Below are 18808 nucleotides of genomic sequence, written 5' to 3'. Positions count from 1 at the left end.
ATCTGTTTGCATTCACGTTTCGCCAGGTCCACTATACATTTCAGTTCTACCACAGGGGTACACCGAATCACCTACGTTGTTTAGTCAAGCATTACGAGAGGACCTCCAGGATGTCACCTTAGCAGCCGGCTCTACTCTGGTGCAGTATATTAATGACCTTTTTGATATGTTCTAAGAATCTTGCCTCCTGCCAACAGGACACTATTGCTGTGCTACAGGCACTGGCTGAGAAGGGCCACAAGGCCTTAAAGGCAAAACTGCAGTTATGGTCTTAGGAGGTCAAGTATCTGGGCCATACACTCAAAGGTACAGAGCATCTATTGACGCCTGATAGAGTGGAGGCCATCCGATGGATACCGAAGCCTAGAACACCATAACAACTCAAGTCTTGTTCTAGGTTCAGCCGGGTATTGTCGTTAGTAGATCCTTGATTATGCTGTGTTGGCTAGACCTATCCTTGATTTAAGGAAGGAGACTGATACTCATTTGTTGTGGAAAACTGAAGCTGATAAATCATTTGTATCTCTCAAGCAGGCCTGGGCCCAGGCGCCAGCTCTCGGTCTGCCAGACTACACCAGGGTGTACTGACCCAGCAGTATGGTAATCTTAAGAGGCCTATTGCCTATGTGAGTTCTTCTTCAGATACTGTGGCAGCAGGTTTCCCCCCGTGCTTACGAGCAGTCTGTGCTGCGGCAACATGTGTGGAAGCAACTTCAGATATAGTGCTGGGGTCGCCCTTGGCAGTGATGGTTCCTCATGCAGTAAGTGCTTTTCTGTTACGCACCAAAACTCAACACCTGTCAGCCACTAGAGCTACAAAGTATGAACTGTAATTGTTGACTAAAAGTAACATTACAATCCATAGATGCTCCCCATTGAATCCAGCTTCATTGTTGCCCAACCCTGATGATGGTGAACCACATGACTGTGAGATGGTTGTCGATAAAGTGCTAACACCCAGACCTGATATGTTTGACAAACCTATGGATAATGCTGAACTTGTGTTGTACGTAGATGGATCTTTGTCCCGAGAATGGGATGGCTCTCTAAACTCCGGATATGCGGTCTGCACGGACAGTGAGACATTCAAATCTGGTAAACTGTCTCCACAATGCACTGCACAGCAGGCAGAGTTTTGATTTGACAAGGGCATGTTGTTTGTCAGAAGGCAAGGTCGTAAATATTCACACTGACTCAAGGTATGGATTTGGAGTTACTTACGATTTTGGTGCCATATGGCGAGAAAGAGGTTTCATTAACTCCTCAGGTGGAGCAATCAAGAATGGAAAGATGATTGATAATTTGTTGTCTGCAATACTACTACAGAGAAAGCTAGCTATTGTTACTAAGTGTGAGGCTCATACTAACAATACAGATGATGTTTCATGAGGAAATGCTAGAGCTGATTTAGCAGCAAAGGCTGCGGCCAACTCCTCTGATGTGTCCCAGGTCTCTATTTGTTTGTGTCTCAGCAACCGGAAACACGCACTCCCTCTCTTCATGTTGTGGCGGACCTTTGAGCCGCTGCTGATAACACTGAGAGGGATGATTGGTTGTCTGTTGGCTGTGCGAAAGATTCCATGTGCATTGTTCCCTTGGTTGGCTCGCATGGCGCACGGATGTGCCCATACGAGCAAGGGGGGTATGGTCTCAATAGTAAATACAGATTGGTTTGCACCTGTTTTTTTTCCACAAAGGCTTAGCAACATTGTGCTCAGTGTCATATTTACCAGCAGCATAATCCCGAAAAGGGACCAAAGAGAAGAGCCCACCCACCACCAAGTGGTCCTTTTATTAATTTACAAAATGTTGTACAACAACAAGTGTTGTAATTTTGAGTATGTACTTGTAATTGTTGACATGATCTCGAAATGGGTAGAAGCCTACCCATGTCGGAAAGTTGATTCTACCACGATAGACAAGATTCTTATTATTAGAGATGTGATCTGTAGATATGGGATCCTCACAAGACTGTCCAGTGATAAGAGGTTCACATTTCACGGGTCAAATTGTTCAGGAACTTTGTAAAGCGCTCCAGATCAACCAGCATTTTCACTGTCCCTACCACCCACAGGCAAAATGGAACTTTGAAAAACAAACTAGCCAAGATATGTGAAGAGACTGGCCTAAAATGGCCTGATGCACTCCCACTAGCTCATATGGCCATGAGCCCAGAGGAGGAATGGACTTTCCCCACACAAGATAGTTTTAGGGAGACCAATGAAATTGCCTGTCTCTCCCCCACTATCATTGAAACAGATGGATATCCACCAGATGGATGATACAATGTTAAACTTTTGTTTTGCCCTAACTAGAGCAACCAGGGTTGTGCATTCACAGGTGAAAGCTGCCCGCTGGGGAGCCATGTAATCCCTATCAACCGGGAGACTATGTGAAAGTGCACAAACGGAGGACTGCCCTCTCACCAAGATGGACCGGTCCATACCTGGTTTTCTCTTGGTGACTCACACAGCTGTAAAAGTGGAAGGTCGTCTGACATGGATTCATGCAACGGAGTGCAAAATGGCCCCTCCACCGAACAACACGGTGGAGGGTCCCAACGGAGAGCCATGGGCCGGTGGAGGAGCAGGTGCACCTCCAAATGGTGCCTTCTCCAACTTGTCATTTGTCTCATCCCCACTGGGTTACTCCTCCAGGAGTACACCAAGGGGGGTGGAGACCCGTTTGCAGCGGCTGATCCGGGAGCAGGCTCCAGTCCAGCTGACCGATTTGAGCCAAAACCAGGATCCCGCCATCCAGCACTCCAATCCAGGGGCGCTGAGAAGGAGGTCCCAAAGAGCACCCACCCGGAGGTGTTGAAGACGTCGAAAGGTGAGTCACATGAGGAGAAAGCCAGAGAGGGGCTGCTGTTGCTACCATGCCTCTCTCCCCCATGTGTGATTCATGAAGCAGATGACAGCACCCAGACGGGAAACCAGAGAGAGGAGCCTGGAGAGGGGAAGACACTTTCAGTCTTCCTCCGGCCTCTACATGAAGCAGATGACAGCACCCAGAATGGGGACGAGAGGATACTGTGGTGGAGGCCTTCGGTTGTTTCAAGGAAACCGAGACCGCTGCCGGAGCTACGATGAGAGATGAGATCCAGACATACTGACGCACACACCTGACAGACATATACTGATACTGGACGCACGAGTCCACAGACATCGCATACATGAGCCACACCGAGAGTCACTATTGCACGCTCCCAATTATACTGATGTGAACATTGAGATTCATCATAAAGCACACATGAAGAACAATCTGTGCAACAACACCTTTCCGTGGACGGGAAAAAATGACTGGACGCAGCATTAGAGGGGACAGACCTTGCAGGGTTTGTGGTTAGAGTCCCAAGCATTCTGGAGGTTATCCAGGGATATCTGTCCCTCTGTCAATGGCTGATATGTGTAAGGTCAAGAAGTGGCCTTGTGTAGGGTTGGATGTAACAAATGTGACTGTTCTGTCGAACAAGTCAGTCATCTCTTGAATATGCCCCACCTGCATTGTTTTGTGTATGGCATAGTGGTACAGTGAGAGTGAAAAAATACATGCAAGGATACGGTTTCTATGTATGCTCACACTCTACTGGATGATTTGTAAGTTCAATTGTATCTGAGTTCAATGTTACTTGTCCTGTATACCATTTGGGCGGGTGACATAAATTCCTGATGTTGCTGACTATGCTATTCCTACACTTTTAGCATACTACAGAAGATGTAGTATATGGTTGATTAAATGTTTAAATAATTATGGGAAGGTATTTGGTAAAAATACATGTAACCACACTGTGGTATGTATGCTAACAGCCTGTTGCATGATTTGCCTGTTGCAGATGGACCTGTAAGTATAAGGGCATCACCATTTTGGTCTCGTCGTGCAGCTAACAATGGCACCATGTGGGTATGTGTTAAGAGTGCTTATTATTTCCTGCCGGCCGTCTGGTCAGGAACGTGTTACCTTGGGTTTATTGTAGGAGCCCTCAGACCTGTAGATGGGTTGCCCCTGCACCCCTTTCCCAAACATTGGTGGCACCGCCACAAGAGAAGTATTATTAATGCAGATGCTAAGAAGCTGGGATCACATCACGTGGATTCAATAGTACTCAGTCACTTTTCACGTTTTCAGTTGCCATTCTCCCTGTGTATGGTGTTATCACTGCCTTTAGAGATATTAGGAGCTTAGCAGTAGGGTTGGAGTCCATTGGTAATGAGACAGCCGACGCCTTAACTGCAGTTGCGTCTGAGATGAAGGCCATGAGGCAGGTAGTGCTCCAGAACCGTATGGCACTGGATTATCTGTTGCCAGCTCAGGGAGGTAGCTGTGCTGTGATAGGTCATGACTGTTGTACTTTTATCCACGATAAATCTGCTAATATCACAAGTATGGCTGCTTACATTAAAACATAATGTCAGCTTTGGGGGAACCTGAAGCTAGGAATTGTTCTGACTGACCTCCTCTGTTCGGGGTTTCTTTTTCGACTATCATTCAAATAGGAATCACTGGATTGGGCATGTTAATCGTTGTTGTGCTGATTGTGGTTTGCGCTTGGAAGATGTGTACTGCCTGCTGTGTACAGTGCTGTGCAGTAGGTTTTCGTAAGGCTGCCAGTAAGATTATGGTAGCCCAAATCAAGCCACAGACAAAAGCAAGCAAGACTGATGATAACTTTATTGCCCTGAAATGTCTGATATGTAATCTCAAGTACCAAGTGACTATTTTGCCAATGTAATAAAGATGGCCATTTGCCTCCTTCTATTTTCCAACTGATATACAATGCTGTATGCAATGTGAATAGATCTGTCCTTGACCACAGATCAGTTAACAATAATTAAAGATGGTTACTTTATTACTTTTTATACTGTTTGAAATACTCTGAATTTAATGAACAGTGTTTGACCTATACCCTGATGTGTTGAGCTCACGAGAGCATGACCAGTGGGTATGTCCAGCAGAGAAATATGCCTATGTTTCTAGAACTATTGATAAACTAAGCAAAAAGCTATTCACTTCAATGACTTTGTACCTTTTCACCTGTGATTGGGTACTACCTAATATTTCTTCAAATCCTATAATCATGTATGCTGTGCTGAGTAGTTACAGATACTGTATTGTTTGATTGTTAAGGTTTTTAAATGGTATGAAACTTGTGAAATGTAAGGCACTACAGCAGGCCCCAGATAAACAGTTGATGAATGGTTGTTGTGTTGACGTTAAACGTCAAAAGGGGGGGACTGTGGAAGAAATTGCGATTTCCGGTGTGCTTACATTATTCACTAATCAATATAACTAGTCATTGGATACTAGTTAGTATGTTCTCATGTAAGCTTGCTATTAATAAGAGTAGATGGTGTCTATGTGTCAGGGTTAATAGATGTTCGTGATCAGGAGAAAGTACTGGGTAAACGTCCTTGGTCATGACTACAAGGAGAGCGCCAACTATGATCTCTCTAGTCTGAGTGGTCATGTGTTGGGAGCTGTGAATCTCTGAGACTGTTGTAACGTCATTACTGCCTGACTGTCACTATCTATGTTTACATTCCTGTGCCCTATAAAAGATGGTCCTCCGGCTTTCAGAGCTGAGAAAGACATGATTGAGACCTAAGCCTGGTGTTGTGTGGTCATTTATTGTCAGAGGTCTGGTTTTCTCTCCCAATCTGCAGATTGATAATACTTAGTAAAATCCAGAACTCAACTGAACTTAGTCACTCCGTTTATGAAGAGACGGACAAAACACTTTCTTCATCAGTAGCGGGATCGATGCCCGCATCCTCCATAGGTGATGCAGTTTAGCTGGCAAGATTTAGTTTCTTTCCAAAGCAACATTTACAAGAATCGCATTGGCATGAAGGATGACGACACGATTGGCCTAATACAATTTGGGTCCTCATGCTGATGCTAACAAGTTCCCCAACAAGGAACTTAACCCTTTGACGCGTACGAACACACCGGTGTGTTGAGTCCTGGCTGGTCCCTGGAGCGTACCAACACACCGGTGTGTTGGAACGCGTCCTTTAGAATGTCCAGTTTGGCTTATTACGTAACAATAAACTCTTCAGCATTAGCCTACGCGTATGTTATAAACATGAATCTCAATTTACTGTATATTTTGAGAAAGTTTACCTTTATTATCCATAAGAAAACGTTCAAACTATTTAGTTTAGCTAATGTTAGCTAACAGCTAACCAAAAATAACTCACGCTTTACTCACACCACCTAGTAAACCATAATATTATCCGTTTTCCTTGACTTGGCTATCGCTTTCAACAGATTTTACTATTGTACAACCAACCAGAGATCGAAATAATAGATATACGTTCACAAATATGCATCTAAAACATCTGACATTCGTCTGTCTTTCGTCTCGTTTTGAGCTACTAGAGGCCATCTTTGATTTTTTTGTCTTCCGGCAACAAATATGACCCTTGATGATGTACCCCTTGACCCCGTACACCTCAGTATTTTCTCGTGAGAAGATTAGGTCATCTCGTTGACCATTTGACACCCACAATGCAGAGTACTGATCAAAACAAAAAACATGGCAGCCTACATTATCGTCATTAGCCAAGTTAGCTTCTCGAAAGCTACACTACGATAATATATCATATCAATTCACTGTGGATTCACCTGTGTGAATATTTAAAAATCGGAACAGTAATGACAGTACTAAGTTATTTTAATAAATATTTTAATAAGTTAAAAAGCCCACACCAACACGTTTCTTAATTTTTAACACATATCCTTTTACTCATTTCAGGTAGCTAATTACATGTCCAGGAAAGGGTACAATCTCGTCATTGTCACGTTACATATCAATGAATATCATTAGCACACAGCTATAAAAAATATCACATCAAAATTATTTAAAACCTTACTGTGTAGGGGTAGGCAAAGCTTCCGTCAACATATCGGCAAAAAGGTACAGCATGTTTGAGTTGTGTGATGTACTGGCTATGTTTAGGACATGATCCTTCACACAGGATCCACTATGGACATCCAGGATCATGAAGGGCTTGGGATTTCTGGATCTGTTGTCATGACAAGTCAACTGGTATTTATTGTCATCATATACTTACAGTACACAATGAAACAAAACAACGTTCTTCCAGGACCTAGACATAACCTAGACAACTACAACAACTGTGTGGAATTAGGTCAATAAAATTGGTCCAATAAGACAAGATGACATTTGTGACAAATGCCTCAAAACACCAAGAAGTGGGGATACTGTGAATGTAAACAAGTAAGCTAGTGCAAGGGAAACTGAATGTAAACATAACATACTAATACCATAATACATGGACATCAGTTATTGAGGTAGCAGCAATATGCAAAAATATTGAGTTTGATGATGTACAGGAGCGTGTGGGGTGCATGGGTTTGTCCACAATGCGTGTGGGTTTGGGGATGCAGCATTTGGTATAGATGTTTGTGAGGGAGGGCAGAGAGATCCTGACTATCTTCTCAGCTGTCCTCACTGTCCTCTGCGGGCCGTGATGCAGCTCCTTGGGATGCTCTCTACAGTCCCTCTATGCAATGTGGTGATGGTGTGGGATGGGAGATGGGCTTTCAGCCTTTGCAAAAAAATAAACATGCTGCTGGTACATCAAGGAATTAGGTGTTTGACGGTCTCGTTGATGTTCAGCAAGGAATGGTCACTTTGTGCTGACCGTACTTGCTCGACACCTGAGAGAAGGCCATGTACTATACATGGACAATTTGTACAGCAGTGCTGTCATGTTCTGTTTCTTGGAACGGGGCCTGTGCAGGCCAACATTCACCTGTAAAATTATAGGGAGATGTTCAAGATATAGAAAACGGTCAACAGCAGGCAATCAAGTGGTATGACAAGTGGTGCGTTTCATTACCCTATGAAACATTACAGTCATATATTGCCGTCTTGTCATTTCAATAGGTTGTTAGATTGAATAAGCATAAAGTCTGGTTTATTCTACATGTCGTCCATCAACTAGCCCTAGCCCAGATTTTCCAAACAAATTACACTTGCCTCTCATTTTTGCTTGAACTGTGGCCTGACAATAAATGAGGAATACATTTTCTATCAACACGGAAATTAATGACAGTAGATGGTAGCAAGAGATCACAAAACATAGCCATCAATATAGAATGGATGTCTGAATTATTGTGTTTGCTTTAATTTGACTAAACATGGCAAGTTAGTAATCGCTAGTTACCTGAATAATACCCTTTACTACGAGCTAGCTAGTAAAAACATCAGATAGTGGAAAACAACCACAGGTCATGCTTTCGTCTCAATATCATGCCACAGGTATGTGTATATTTTGTGGGTATAAATAATCTACTCACCAGAAAAGTTTCCCAGATAAAGAAGCCAACCAAAAAGGTTTGAAGGTATCCAAGCAGCATGAGCTTGCTTGATCGCCTTTCGCCGAGGTGTGTGGGAGTCATGTTCCAGTCTCGCCTATAGCTCAATTTGGTTGACGATCAACAGTTGCTGCTAATTTACTTGGCTATGTTACGTAGTTTGTGTAGTAGGATTATAACAAAGTAATGCAAGTGCATCTAGTCAGTCTAGCGTATTACTAGGATTGTAATGTATCGTTTTGTTTTCGTTTAGCTGGCTTCCATCCAGTAACTTATTTTGTGAACACTGGCTGCGTTGCCAACTCAGAAGGTTTACGAGATGGAAGCCAGCTAGAGAAAACAAAACGATGAATAGAAATCAAATTAGACTGACTGGATGTATCCAAATTATTTTGTATTCGTTATAATCCGACCACACAAACAACGTAACATAGCCTAGTAAATTAGCAACAGCTAACTTGTTGATTGACTCTTTACTACACTACGAGCTAGCTAGTTTGGCAAAAACATCACCTCGTGAAATACAACAGTTCATGCTTTCATCTCAGTATCGTGCAAACTATATGGGTGGTATAATTTGAGTTATACAAATACCAGAATAATAGCCAAAATATCTACTCTGAAGGTTTCCGCCAGTCCCCTGAAGCGGAAGAAATACGTAACGAGAAGGTGGATAAACAAAACAACCAATAAATGGAGTATTCGTCACTAATACGGGGTGCAAACTAGGTCAATGGAAAATGCGAACCGAGAAATACTTAAATTGTATAGCAATTCGATTTTAATGCGTCATAATCAATTTCTGGAACGTTGAGATTGATCCAAACTCACGCGCATAAAAAACTCACTCTGGGGGACCAGTCAAGGAATTTAGAACCTACGTGTGAAAGGGTTAATATGGGAGAATTAGCTCAAGTGGTAGAGAGCTTGCTTCGCATGCGAGAGGCAGCGGGATCGATGCCCGCATTCTCCAACAGCTTTTTAAACCCCTCCCCAGTCCATCGCCTTAACCACTCGTCCACCTCGTCATTTACAGCACTGGGCCCACGGTGGTGAAAGAACCTTCCATTTCACAAAACATGGAGAAAAGCAGGTGACGACAGGCACAATTGTGAAAAGGAATATAGTCAGGAGCTGAGGAAGGAATCAAAGAGTTGCTGGAAAGGCAGTGGTGGAGGGGGGCACTAAATAGGAGCAGTAAGGGACAGAAGAATTTCAATTGACAAAGGTGGACATGTCATGACGATACCTTGCCGACGAGGATGAGATTCGAACTCACGCGTGCAGAGCACAATCGATTAGCAGTCCATCGCCTTAACCACTCGGCCACCTCGTCATTTACAGCACTGGGCCCACGGTGGTGAAAGAACCTTCCATTTCACAAAACATGGAGAAAAGCAGGTGACGACAGGCACAATTGTGAAAAGGAATATAGTCATGAGCTGAGGAAGGAATCAAAGAGTTGCTGGAAAGGCAGTGGTGGAGGGGGGCACTAAATAGGAGCAGTAAGGGTTGAGGGACAGAAGAATTTCATTTGACAAAGGTGGACATGTCATAAAGATAACTTGCCGACGAGGATGAGATTCGGACTCACGCGTTCAGAGCACAATGGATTAGCAGTCCATCACCTTAACCACTCGGCCACCTCGTCATTCACAGCACTGGGCCCACGGTGGTGAAAGAACCTTCCATTTCACAAAACATGGAGAAAATCAGGTGACGACAGGCACAATTGTGAAAAGGAATATAGTCAGGAGCTGAGGAAGGAATCAAAGAGTTGCTGGAAAGGCAGTGGTGGAGGGGGGCACTAAATAGGAGCAGTAAGGGTTGAGGGACAGAAGAATTTCATTTGACAAAGGTGGACATGTCATAAAGATAATTTGACGACGAGATTCGAACTCACGCGTGCAGAGCTCAATTGATTAGCAGTCCATCGCCTTAACCACTCGGCCACCTCGTCATTTACAGCACTGGGCCCACGGTGGTGAATGAACTTTCCATTTCAGAAAACATGGAGAAAAGCAGGTGACGACAGGCACAATTGTGAAAAGGAATATAGTCAGGAGCTGAGGAAGGAATCAAAGAGTTGCTGGAAAGGCAGTGGTGGAGGGGGGCACTATATAGGAGCAGTAAGGGTTGAGGGACAGAAGAATTTCATTTGACAAAGGTGGACATGTCATAAAGATTATTTGATGACGAGATTTGAACTCACGCGTGCAGAGCTCAATTGATTAGCAGTCCATCGCCTTAACCACTCGGCCACCTCGTCATTTACAGCACTGGGCCCACGGTGGTGAAAGAACCTTCCATTTCACAAAACATGGAGAAAAGCAGGTGACGACAGGCACAATTGTGAAAAGGAATATAGTCAGGAGCTGAGGAAGGAATCAAAGAGTTGCTGGAAAGGCAGTGGTGGAGGGGGGCACTAAATAGGAGCAGTAAGGGTTGAGGGACAGAAGAATTTCATTTGACAAAGGTGGACATGTCATAAAGATAACTTGCCGACGAGGATGAGATTCGGACTCACGCGTGCAGAGCACAACGGATTAGCAGTCCATCACCTTAACCACTCGTCCACCTTGTCATTTACAGCACTGGGCCCACGGTGGTGAAAGAACCTTCCATTTCACAAAACATGGAGAAAAGCAGGTGACGACAGGCACAATTGTGAAAAGGAATATAGTCAGGAGCTGAGGAAGGAATCAAAGAGTTGCTGGAAAGGCAGTGGTGGAGGGGGGCACTAAATAGGAGCAGTAAGGGACAGAAGAATTTCAATTGACAAAGGTGGACATGTCATGACGATACCTTGCCGACGAGGATGAGATTCGAACTCACGCGTGTAGAGCACAATCGATTAGCAGTCCATCGCCTTAACCACTCGGCCACCTCGTCATTTACAGCACTGGGCCCACGGTGGTGAAAGAACCTTCCATTTCACAAAACATGGAGAAAAGCAGGTGACGACAGGCACAATTGTGAAAAGGAATATAGTCATGAGCTGAGGAAGGAATCAAAGAGTTGCTGGAAAGGCAGTGGTGGAGGGGGGCACTAAATAGGAGCAGTAAGGGTTGAGGGACAGAAGAATTTCATTTGACATGTCATAAAGATAACTTGCCGACGAGGATGAGATTCGGACTCACGCGTTCAGAGCACAATGGATTAGCAGTCCATCGCCTTAACCACTCGGCCACCTCGTCATTCACAGCACTGGGCCCACGGTGGTGAAAGAACCTTCCATTTCACAAAACATGGAGAAAAGCAGGTGACGACAGGCACAATTGTGAAAAGGAATATAGTCATGAGCTGAGGAAGGAATCAAAGAGTTGCTGGAAAGGCAGTGGTGGAGGGGGGCACTAAATAGGAGCAGTAAGGGTTGAGGGACAGAAGAATTTCATTTGACAAAGGTGGACATGTCATAAAGATAACTTGCCGACGAGGATGAGATTCGGACTCACGCGTGCAGAGCACAACGGATTAGCAGTCCATCACCTTAACCACTCATCCACCTCGTCATTTACAGCACTGGGCCCACGGTGGTGAAAGAACCTTCCATTTCACAAAACATGGAGAAAAGCAGGTGACGACAGGCACAATTGTGAAAAGGAATATAGTCATGAGCTGAGGAAGGAATCAAAGAGTTGCTGGAAAGGCAGTGGTGGAGGGGGGCACTAAATAGGAGCAGTAAGGGTTGAGGGACAGAAGAATTTCATTTGACAAAGGTGGACATGTCATAAAGATAATTTGACGACGAGATTCGAACTCACGCGTGCAGAGCTCAATTGATTAGCAGTCCATCGCCTTAACCACTCGGCCACCTCGTCATTTACAGCACTGGGCCCACGGTGGTGAATGAACTTTCCATTTCAGAAAACATGGAGAAAAGCAGGTGACGACAGGCACAATTGTGAAAAGGAATATAGTCAGGAGCTGAGGAAGGAATCAAAGAGTTGCTGGAAAGGCAGTGGTGGAGGGGGGCACTAAATAGGAGCAGTAAGGGACAGAAGAATTTCAATTGACAAAGGTGGACATGTCATGACGATACCTTGCCGACGAGGATGAGATTCGAACTCACGCGTGTAGAGCACAATCGATTAGCAGTCCATTGCCTTAACCACTCGGCCACCTCGTCATTTACAGCACTGGGCCCACGGTGGTGAAAGAACCTTCCATTTCACAAAACATGGAGAAAAGCAGGTGACGACAGGCACAATTGTGAAAAGGAATATAGTCATGAGCTGAGGAAGGAATCAAAGAGTTGCTGGAAAGGCAGTGGTGGAGGGGGGCACTAAATAGGAGCAGTAAGGGTTGAGGGACAGAAGAATTTCATTTGACATGTCATAAAGATAACTTGCCGACGAGGATGAGATTCGGACTCACGCGTTCAGAGCACAATGGATTAGCAGTCCATCGCCTTAACCACTCGGCCACCTCGTCATTCACAGCACTGGGCCCACGGTGGTGAAAGAACCTTCCATTTCACAAAACATGGAGAAAAGCAGGTGACGACAGGCACAATTGTGAAAAGGAATATAGTCAGGAGCTGAGGAAGGAATCAAAGAGTTGCTGGAAAGGCAGTGGTGGAGGGGGGCACTAAATAGGAGCAGTAAGGGACAGAAGAATTTCAATTGACAAAGGTGGACATGTCATGACGATACCTTGCCGACGAGGATGAGATTCGAACTCACGCGTGTAGAGCACAATCGATTAGCAGTCCATCGCCTTAACCACTCGGCCACCTCGTCATTTACAGCACTGGGCCCACGGTGGTGAAAGAACCTTCCATTTCACAAAACATGGAGAAAAGCAGGTGACGACAGGCACAATTGTGAAAAGGAATATAGTCAGGAGCTGAGGAAGGAATCAAAGAGTTGCTGGAAAGGCAGTGGTGGAGGGGGGCACTAAATAGGAGCAGTAAGGGACAGAAGAATTTCAATTGACAAAGGTGGACATGTCATGACGATACCTTGCCGACGAGGATGAGATTCGAACTCACGCGTGTAGAGCACAATCGATTAGCAGTCCATCGCCTTAACCACTCGGCCACCTCGTCATTTACAGCACTGGGCCCACGGTGGTGAAAGAACCTTCCATTTCACAAAACATGGAGAAAAGCAGGTGACGACAGGCACAATTGTGAAAAGGAATATAGTCATGAGCTGAGGAAGGAATCAAAGAGTTGCTGGAAAGGCAGTGGTGGAGGGGGGCACTAAATAGGAGCAGTAAGGGTTGAGGGACAGAAGAATTTCATTTGACATGTCATAAAGATAACTTGCCGACGAGGATGAGATTCGGACTCACGCGTTCAGAGCACAATGGATTAGCAGTCCATCGCCTTAACCACTCGGCCACCTCGTCATTCACAGCACTGGGCCCACGGTGGTGAAAGAACCTTCCATTTCACAAAACATGGAGAAAAGCAGGTGACGACAGGCACAATTGTGAAAAGGAATATAGTCATGAGCTGAGGAAGGAATCAAAGAGTTGCTGGAAAGGCAGTGGTGGAGGGGGGCACTAAATAGGAGCAGTAAGGGTTGAGGGACAGAAGAATTTCATTTGACATGTCATAAAGATAACTTGCCGACGAGGATGAGATTCGGACTCACGCGTTCAGAGCACAATGGATTAGCAGTCCATCGCCTTAACCACTCGGCCACCTCGTCATTCACAGCACTGGGCCCACGGTGGTGAAAGAACCTTCCATTTCACAAAACATGGAGAAAAGCAGGTGACGACAGGCACAATTGTGAAAAGGAATATAGTCATGAGCTGAGGAAGGAATCAAAGAGTTGCTGGAAAGGCAGTGGTGGAGGGGGGCACTAAATAGGAGCAGTAAGGGTTGAGGGACAGAAGAATTTCATTTGACAAAGGTGGACATGTCATAAAGATAACTTGCCGACGAGGATGAGATTCGGACTCACGCGTGCAGAGCACAACGGATTAGCAGTCCATCACCTTAACCACTCGTCCACCTCGTCATTTACAGCACTGGGCCCACGGTGGTGAAAGAACCTTCCATTTCACAAAACATGGAGAAAAGCAGGTGACGACAGGCACAATTGTGAAAAGGAATATAGTCAGGAGCTGAGGAAGGAATCAAAGAGTTGCTGGAAAGGCAGTGGTGGAGGGGGGCACTAAATAGGAGCAGTAAGGGACAGAAGAATTTCAATTGACAAAGGTGGACATGTCATGACGATACCTTGCCGACGAGGATGAGATTCGAACTCACGCGTGTAGAGCACAATCGATTAGCAGTCCATCGCCTTAACCACTCGGCCACCTCGTCATTTACAGCACTGGGCCCACGGTGGTGAAAGAACCTTCCATTTCACAAAACATGGAGAAAAGCAGGTGACGACAGGCACAATTGTGAAAAGGAATATAGTCATGAGCTGAGGAAGGAATCAAAGAGTTGCTGGAAAGGCAGTGGTGGAGGGGGGCACTAAATAGGAGCAGTAAGGGTTGAGGGACAGAAGAATTTCATTTGACATGTCATAAAGATAACTTGCCGACGAGGATGAGATTCGGACTCACGCGTTCAGAGCACAATGGATTAGCAGTCCATCGCCTTAACCACTCGGCCACCTCGTCATTCACAGCACTGGGCCCACGGTGGTGAAAGAACCTTCCATTTCACAAAACATGGAGAAAAGCAGGTGACGACAGGCACAATTGTGAAAAGGAATATAGTCATGAGCTGAGGAAGGAATCAAAGAGTTGCTGGAAAGGCAGTGGTGGAGGGGGGCACTAAATAGGAGCAGTAAGGGTTGAGGGACAGAAGAATTTCATTTGACAAAGGTGGACATGTCATAAAGATAACTTGCCGACGAGGATGAGATTCGGACTCACGCGTGCAGAGCACAACGGATTAGCAGTCCATCACCTTAACCACTCATCCACCTCGTCATTTACAGCACTGGGCCCACGGTGGTGAAAGAACCTTCCATTTCACAAAACATGGAGAAAAGCAGGTGACGACAGGCACAATTGTGAAAAGGAATATAGTCATGAGCTGAGGAAGGAATCAAAGAGTTGCTGGAAAGGCAGTGGTGGAGGGGGGCACTAAATAGGAGCAGTAAGGGTTGAGGGACAGAAGAATTTCATTTGACAAAGGTGGACATGTCATAAAGATAATTTGACGACGAGATTCGAACTCACGCGTGCAGAGCTCAATTGATTAGCAGTCCATCGCCTTAACCACTCGGCCACCTCGTCATTTACAGCACTGGGCCCACGGTGGTGAATGAACTTTCCATTTCAGAAAACATGGAGAAAAGCAGGTGACGACAGGCACAATTGTGAAAAGGAATATAGTCAGGAGCTGAGGAAGGAATCAAAGAGTTGCTGGAAAGGCAGTGGTGGAGGGGGGCACTAAATAGGAGCAGTAAGGGACAGAAGAATTTCAATTGACAAAGGTGGACATGTCATGACGATACCTTGCCGACGAGGATGAGATTCGAACTCACGCGTGTAGAGCACAATCGATTAGCAGTCCATTGCCTTAACCACTCGGCCACCTCGTCATTTACAGCACTGGGCCCACGGTGGTGAAAGAACCTTCCATTTCACAAAACATGGAGAAAAGCAGGTGACGACAGGCACAATTGTGAAAAGGAATATAGTCATGAGCTGAGGAAGGAATCAAAGAGTTGCTGGAAAGGCAGTGGTGGAGGGGGGCACTAAATAGGAGCAGTAAGGGTTGAGGGACAGAAGAATTTCATTTGACATGTCATAAAGATAACTTGCCGACGAGGATGAGATTCGGACTCACGCGTTCAGAGCACAATGGATTAGCAGTCCATCGCCTTAACCACTCGGCCACCTCGTCATTCACAGCACTGGGCCCACGGTGGTGAAAGAACCTTCCATTTCACAAAACATGGAGAAAAGCAGGTGACGACAGGCACAATTGTGAAAAGGAATATAGTCATGAGCTGAGGAAGGAATCAAAGAGTTGCTGGAAAGGCAGTGGTGGAGGGGGGCACTAAATAGGAGCAGTAAGGGTTGAGGGACAGAAGAATTTCATTTGACAAAGGTGGACATGTCATAAAGATAACTTGCCGACGAGGATGAGATTCGGACTCACGCGTGCAGAGCACAACGGATTAGCAGTCCATCACCTTAACCACTCGTCCACCTCGTCATTTACAGCACTGGGCCCACGGTGGTGAAAGAACCTTCCATTTCACAAAACATGGAGAAAAGCAGGTGACGACAGGCACAATTGTGAAAAGGAATATAGTCATGAGCTGAGGAAGGAATCAAAGAGTTGCTGGAAAGGCAGTGGTGGAGGGGGGCACTAAATAGGAGCAGTAAGGGTTGAGGGACAGAAGAATTTCATTTGACAAAGGTGGACATGTCATAAAGATAATTTGACGACGAGATTCGAACTCACGCGTGCAGAGCTCAATTGATTAGCAGTCCATCGCCTTAACCACTCGGCCACCTCGTCATTTACAGCACTGGGCCCACGGTGGTGAATGAACTTTCCATTTCAGAAAACATGGAGAAAAGCAGGTGACGACAGGCACAATTGTGAAAAGGAATATAGTCAGGAGCTGAGGAAGGAATCAAAGAGTTGCTGGAAAGGCAGTGGTGGAGGGGGGCACTAAATAGGAGCAGTAAGGGACAGAAGAATTTCAATTGACAAAGGTGGACATGTCATGACGATACCTTGCCGACGAGGATGAGATTCGAACTCACGCGTGTAGAGCACAATCGATTAGCAGTCCATTGCCTTAACCACTCGGCCACCTCGTCATTTACAGCACTGGGCCCACGGTGGTGAAAGAACCTTCCATTTCACAAAACATGGAGAAAAGCAGGTGACGACAGGCACAATTGTGAAAAGGAATATAGTCATGAGCTGAGGAAGGAATCAAAGAGTTGCTGGAAAGGCAGTGGTGGAGGGGGGCACTAAATAGGAGCAGTAAGGGTTGAGGGACAGAAGAATTTCATTTGACATGTCATAAAGATAACTTGCCGACGAGGATGAGATTCGGACTCACGCGTTCAGAGCACAATGGATTAGCAGTCCATCGCCTTAACCACTCGGCCACCTCGTCATTCACAGCACTGGGCCCACGGTGGTGAAAGAACCTTCCATTTCACAAAACATGGAGAAAAGCAGGTGACGACAGGCACAATTGTGAAAAGGAATATAGTCATGAGCTGAGGAAGGAATCAAAGAGTTGCTGGAAAGGCAGTGGTGGAGGGGGGCACTAAATAGGAGCAGTAAGGGTTGAGGGACAGAAGAATTTCATTTGACAAAGGTGGACATGTCATAAAGATAACTTGCCGACGAGGATGAGATTCGGACTCACGCGTGCAGAGCACAACGGATTAGCAGTCCATCACCTTAACCACTCGTCCACCTCGTCATTTACAGCACTGGGCCCACGGTGGTGAAAGAACCTTCCATTTCACAAAACATGGAGAAAAGCAGGTGACGACAGGCACAATTGTGAAAAGGAATATAGTCATGAGCTGAGGAAGGAATCAAAGAGTTGCTGGAAAGGCAGTGGTGGAGGGGGGCACTAAATAGGAGCAGTAAGGGTTGAGGGACAGAAGAATTTCATTTGACAAAGGTGGACATGTCATAAAGATAACTTGCCGACGAGGATGAGATTCGGACTCACGCGTGCAGAGCACAACGGATTAGCAGTCCATCACCTTAACCACTCGGCCACCTCTTCATTTACAGCACTGGGCCCACGGTGGTGAAAGAACCTTCCATTTCACAAAACATGGAGAAAAGCAGGTGACGACAGGCACAATTGTGAAAAGGAATATAGTCAGGAGCTGAGGAAGGAATCAAAGAGTTGCTGGAAAGGCAGTGGTGGAGGGGGGCACTAAATAGGAGCAGTAAGGGACAGAAGAATTTCAATTGACAAAGGTGGACATGTCATGACGATAACTTGCCGACGAGGATGAGATTCGAACTCACGCATGCAGAGCACAATGGATTAGCAGTCCATCGCCTTAACCACTCGGCCACCTCGTCGGGATCGATGCCCGCATTCTCCAACAGCTTTATCATTGAAAAATGGAGCTCCGTTCCTCAACAACCTTTGCACGTGTTTCGGAAAAGTAGCTCCAAAGTGTGGGACGATTCAACTCTCCCAGGTAGGAGCAAGGGAAGTGCGAGTTAGCTCAAATGCTGCAGCGCTTCCTCTGCCTGTCATATGCAGGGGAATCGATACTCGCAATCCCTGTGAGATTCAAATTGATGTCAAGTAAGCAGTCGAACCAGACTGTACTCATGCTGACGCTCACAAGCAAGGGCGTAGGTTTGGTCTCAGCTTTGGTAGGGACACTTGTTTGTTCAGAATTGTTTTTTTTTATATGTAGGTAATTGGTTCAGGTTTTATGGAGATGTACTAGGCCTACATCATCTGTACTGGACTTCTGAGCAATGAAATCATATATGATGCATACATTTGGGCATACCAATTTATAGCACCTT

General features: G+C 45.5%; 2 non-coding genes across 2 annotated transcripts; both read right to left on the bottom strand.

The window, feature by feature from the left end:
- Positions 1-9600: 9600 nt before the first annotated feature.
- On the bottom strand, positions 9601-9682 carry trnas-gcu (transfer RNA serine (anticodon GCU)). The gene has a single exon. It is a non-coding gene; the product is annotated as a tRNA-Ser (tRNA).
- Positions 9683-18264: 8582 nt separating this feature from the next.
- On the bottom strand, positions 18265-18346 carry trnas-gcu (transfer RNA serine (anticodon GCU)). Its single transcript has one exon. It is a non-coding gene; the product is annotated as a tRNA-Ser (tRNA).
- Between the last annotated feature and the right edge of the window lie 462 nt (positions 18347-18808).

The sequence above is a fragment of the Osmerus eperlanus genome, chromosome 21 (assembly GCF_963692335.1).
Source record: "Osmerus eperlanus chromosome 21, fOsmEpe2.1, whole genome shotgun sequence".
NCBI lineage: Eukaryota > Metazoa > Chordata > Actinopteri > Osmeriformes > Osmeridae > Osmerus > Osmerus eperlanus.
The sequence above is the reverse complement of the archived record's forward strand: the minus strand, read 5'-3'. Positions and strand labels throughout refer to the sequence as shown.